This window comes from Sinocyclocheilus grahami, unplaced genomic scaffold (genome assembly GCF_001515645.1).
Source record: "Sinocyclocheilus grahami isolate Dianchi unplaced genomic scaffold, SAMN03320097.WGS_v1.1 scaffold9.1, whole genome shotgun sequence".
NCBI lineage: Eukaryota > Metazoa > Chordata > Actinopteri > Cypriniformes > Cyprinidae > Sinocyclocheilus > Sinocyclocheilus grahami.
The window spans coordinates 2,221,804-2,227,836 of NW_015505188.1; positions in this window are offsets into that span (position 1 = coordinate 2,221,804).

The window sequence follows — 6,033 nt, forward strand, 5'->3', positions numbered from 1 at the left end:
ACATCTTAATATTTTCTTGATATATCTTAAATAATATTATATATATAAAAATAAGTTTCCATTATGAATTGTTTAGGTGTGGTCACGTTGGCCTTTTTTAGCAAATTTTCACAGGCGAAATCCAGTCATTTTGAATTAGATTCCACGCGACCGGGAATTACGTGTAAGTGCAAAAGATTTCCCCTTGCACATTTTGTGCTTTATACATCACTATACTATTGACAATAGACAATGGACATTTTTTGTCTGCAAATTTTTTTTCTCTAAATTCACTAATGTTGACCACACTTGGCCACACCTGTATTTTAAACCTATTCTTTTTTTTGTATGGGTCCTTTTTTTTTTTTTTTGCCCAGCCCTAATGGACATTGAGATGAGCGTTGTCATCCAAACAGCTGTCTGTGCAGCTCAGTGCGTTCACATTCACCTCTGCTGAATCTGAAGACACCAGCTCAACAGATGCCAAGTGCCTTGATAGTGCAGTTTGACTGCATTTTGCACATTTCTTGTTTGTTTGAGTACACTTCGTAGCTGCTAGCAACAAGTATCTCATGTTACATCATTCACAGTTTAAAATACTGTTTCGTTGACCTCAATGAAGCCTTTCATTTTGGTCTTCAGGCGAGAAGAGAACCAAGAAAAAGAGCAATATCACCACACAGCCTTTTTATTGACAGCATGGCCCAGTTGTTCCACTTGTTGCCATAGGAACAGACAAGTTTTGAACTATGAGCTCTTTTTGCGGAATCCTTCCTGCAGGAACTTGCTAAACTGCTGTTTTGAAACATAGTTTTATTGAATGATTTTTTTTAATCTGCGGCACCAGAGGTCATTCAGTTTATTTTGATTCCTCCCCTCAGTCCTTTTGTTTCTGTAAACGCCTTGCCAACTCCTGCCAGCCTTATCATGGTGCTGTTTTGTGTGTTGTCTTAGGCACTTGAAACCAGCCATAGAAACCCATTATGAAAAAGAAAAAAAAATCAAGGCCTGGATTGTTTTCACACTCTCTAAGAAAGCAAGAGAAGGACAAAGTTGCTCTTTTTTCTCTGTTCTCAAGCAGTGAATCTGGGCTTTGGGAAGAGATTTGAGGAGAAGTGTTTTGTCTGGTTCTGTTTTAGCTCTGAGCATGACACATATATGTTGGAAGAGGAACATTTATTCAGATCTGTAGTTCCTGTGTTGTTTCCTGTTTAGCATTAAAATAGATGTATGCTTGTCTTGTTTTAAGAGTTTAAACGGTTCACAAGCAAACACAGAGACATGTGGAAGAATGAATCTCATTAAACCCGTCAAAACATTCCAGATCATATTAAGCCCCAACATCAACTGAAATAAAGAATCATATTTTTTCCCTAAAAAAAAAAGAATCCTATTTTGGACCCTAAACGTTTTTTTTTTAAAACATTCTGTCATAGTAATTTAATAACAATTATGCAATTTTTTTCTGCCCACTTTTCATCACTGTAATGTAAAATAATAACAAAACAAAAAAAATTTATTTTGTTAAATCTGTTCGATTTGTAAATTATTTCTACACATTGGTAGTACTTGTACTTTCTTTAGCATATGCTGATGTAAATAAAAAATACCGTAAAAGAAAAACACCTAGATACATTACGATAATGAGAATTTTCAGGGAAAAATTCTTGTCATTAAAATAAATTTTATGATGCACAAAAATATTTGAATGGACAACATTTTTCATGCAAAATATGATTTCTTTTTGTTGCTGTTGTTGTTATTTTGAGGGGAAATGTAGCTTGTACATCTTTTCACCCAGAAAGTGATGTCTTTAGTTACAGAGTATAATATCATTTACAAAAGGTGTTTGTCTGCAGTGTGATACATTTGACTGTTTATTAACTTCCACCTAGCTCACTGCCTGCTTTGCATATGTTCTTCACTGTGAGCAACCTCTATGCTGATCACCTTGTAAGTGTAAAGCAGACAGGGACAAAGACTTCAATCCAGGTTTTAATGTAGTTTTTGATTTCAATCTAATCAAGCAGGCAAATGCCGCACAGGTTAGAGAGGGTACTTGTTGTCATGATGCTAATCAGAGCATCTGAGGCTGCTGACACTCATTTTAAGTGAGTTATTTTGCTATGTTGTGTGTCCTTTTGTTAAACAATAGAAATTGCTATCAAAAGAACATGCATAATAAATAATAGTACGTTTTGTTTGTGTGATTAATGTGCAATTAATCTCTCTAATTCAGATCATCCGGTTGCACTCAGGTTGGCTTTTATTTTTATATTGCATATATGTTTGTGCACAAAATGTTTTTTTCCGAAAATAAATTTACAGTTCAAATTTTTCTCTTCCATACACTGGATCAGTTAATAAAATTTGGCTTTAATGAACTTATCAGGTTATGTAAAGATTGTAACTGTACTGTTTTATACTCTTCAGGCCGCTAATCGAATGCACAGCTGTTTTGTCTGTTTTGAGATGGAACAGATCATGAATTTGTCAGGTCATTGAAGGACACAATTGGTTGTCATTGCAAAGACTGCAAATGAAAGGTGTGTTCTTCCAGAGAAAAGTTAAAAGCCTCTCCTGTTTCTCCTGGGTGTGATCAATAGAAAAAGGGTGTTCAGGAACAGATGTGTGTCACAGAACATGAAGATAAGGATTTTATTGTGCTGTTAAATTTTGTTAAAAAGTGGCCGTTCCTCAAAAGTTATCTGACTGGATTTAGTCACATTTATGTCATTTCAACAAACAACATATTTGTGCTTCATCATGTTTCATTTAATTTTGTGGTCACCACAGATCACCTTTAACAACCAACAAAAAGATTAATAAAAGCAATCCGTGTGCTTTGTCATTTTTTTATTATTGTCTTCAATTTTCACTTTTTTGCACTACATGACTCAAAACTCATCTGATTGTCATATTTTGCATCTGACAAGGATGGAGGCAAATGAATCAACCACTGAGACACTGCGATTTCCCTCATCTAAACAGTTTTATATTGTATTCCTCTCAAGCTCCAAAAATGGCACCATCATAAGAACGGTAGAAGTACATTACTGTGCTCCTTATACTATAGTGTAAAGGAGGATGTGATATCATACATTATATACAATGACAAAGTATATCTTCCTCAATGTGACGTTTTAAATTTGTTCAGGTCTTTTCAGGCCTCAACTTGATGCATCATGCTGTAACTATTTTACTGCATGCTTTAAAGTGTTTGGTATGACATCAAACACTTGATCTCCCTCCACCCTAACAGTCACACATGGGCCTTAGGCGCTTTAGATGCTAAGTTTCAATCTGCCTTCTCATTTTCAACGTATATATATACTGTATATTAGATGAGGATTCTAATGAGTTCCAATGTGATTACAGTGGTGCAGTTGGTATCAGACCGGTTTTCTTTCAAGTGAACTCTCCTAATGGGGTCACTAGCTTGATATTTGGGACCATGTACATAAATTACATATGCATTCCAGATGTTTTGTCCTTCAGTGCAGTGCTTTCTAGTAACGTTTGTGACTATGGTTGGCATTAGATCTTAAAATTGCTGTATACTAGAAATTTAGATAGAGTTGCATAACTTAAGCCACACTTAAATTATGTACATTTTATTGAGTTCAACTCAAGTTCACAGGTGTAGCTCATAACATGAACTATTTGACATGTCCAGAAAGTGCCCAAATGCTGCTTTCCTTTGTTGTGTTTATTATTATTTGAGATGTAATCAGTGTGCTTGTGATATAGTATTTCTTGAAAATAAATGTCATTTTGTTGGATAATTTGATATTTAATGTGTGACAGTCTCGTATCCTCCAAATACATTTTGGAGCCATTTTAAGTTTGATTTTTCAGTCTACTAAGTGTCCGGTAGTGAACCAGGTCATTTCAGAGAGCATGTCTGTGTACTTTTTGTGATTAATCTTTTCGTCACTCTCCGCTTTTGACTTTTAGTTGCGTCAAGAAAAAGAGGCTCTGGAAATGCCACAAAGATTCTGTGACATATTAGTTTCATCATCCGTGGACGCTTGTATCACATCAAAGAATGACTCACAAAAAAGTTACCACTGAGAATATATGTATGAACCTGTATAAAGACCACCACAAAAACTCCCATCCATTTGTGAGATGATATAGTGTTACTATCCCTCACAGCCTTGTTTTCATTTGCTCATTTTACGTCAAATTAAATAACTTGACTATGGTTTATTGCACAACAGGCTTGGTACATGTCCTAAACATTAACAGAATTACATCAGAGTGTCAAAGTGTGGACCTCTGAACAGTGGACGGTGGATAATATGTTGTTTATATCAGGAATGCTGTGGAATCATAATAAATATAATGGACAATATGTTCTTTTATGGCTTAATAAGAATCAGTTCAGACAACAGATCAGAAATCTTAAGACTAGTTAGGGTGGAATTATGTGTTTAGCTCAGATTTTATGATCTTTGAGCTTCTTTGAGCTTAATTTAATAAATACTAACCTTTTTTTTTTTTTTTTTATAAAAATTGCTTTAAAAAATAAGTGCAAAAAGTCTCACTTAATCCATAAAGTTATTTTTCCAAATAGTCAACAAACTCTCGACTGACATTTTAATCAGTTAGTTAAATGACTGAGTGTTCTGACACCACTTGAGACCAGGCCTGTCGAGGTCATGGGTTGTGGCTTATCTTTATGGTTTAACGCAGAGTGAGCAGGTGTGGCCTTGTTTTGGAGGGTAAATAAATGAAATATCCAGAAACAGAAGAAAAACATGATGACAGCGCATGAGAACGCTGATTCACTCTCACGTCATATCCAACAGGAAGATTGTCCTTACAATAAACGGGACCAGTATTGTGGTCTGAAAAAGTGGAAGTGGACTGATTGGAAAGGAGAAAAAGGGCTGTGTCATAGACAGATCTCCAAATCATGAAAAGAAAGTTACATTTTTTTCCCTTCCCAATGAAAAGATCATCTGTCTGATTTTCGAGGCTACAATTATGTAATGCCAAACCTATGCCATAATTTATTTGAAATGTATTTAAGTACAATTAAAACCATTAACATATTTGTTGACATATCACTTAAGACTTACTGATATAAATTTATAATTAAGCTATATTTGGAGTATTTCTTTATTGCACATTTCAAAGCCTAAAATGTGTTTTAATGTCACTGGATTGTATGATCTCTGTATAATATCAGTCTTTAAATGCAAGATATTTAAAGTGTACCTACTTGCAATAGTTCCACTTTAGCACAAATATTAAGTATATCTTGTTAAATTGGACCTCAGCACTACACAAAATTAGTTGTTCCAATTTAGCAGACTTTAAGTATACCAGTTTACTATACCAAAAGTACAATTGCAGGGTATTTTTTATTAAGCACACTAGGGATTATAAATATGTTTAATGTGTCTAGATTATATGTTATCTATATAGATTGATGTAGATTAATCTGAATATATGGATGATGCAATATCATGTTTAGCTTGCTTTATTAGATCTGCTGACTCACCAGTGTAAGTCCTTTTGTTCAAAACTAGTGTCTTAGCGGGGGCAGAAAATGATCTATAGCTGAATCTTAGAACGGGCCTCTCTTAGCAAAACAGGCTTATACTGCCATCTGAGATGTTGAGGGGGGTGGAGTGCTTTGTTCCCAAAAAACTGGTGACCTACATCTATAATGGGGAGGATTTCAATGTTTTGTTCTAGACATTTTCACTCAGTATAGGGAAAACAAAAAAGTACAAACCATTTACAATTTACCCCAAAAAGACAGTTTTGCCTGAGCCTTATTATCATTATTGGATGCTAGCTAGAATACTTGATTCTGATTGGTCAGTCGTGCCATTCTGTGGTCAAATAGGATGAAAACTGTGTAAGGTACAAATTAACATAGTTAAAAGTGTTTAGAGCCATCAGAATGTTTTAACACTGCTTTGTTGAAGATAAACTTCGTGAAAAAAATCCAGTAATTTCAGTTGCAATGTGAGTAGATTCTTGCAAATTCTTGTAAATTTCAAATCATTCCCAGTCAAAATCATTCTCAAAAATCAA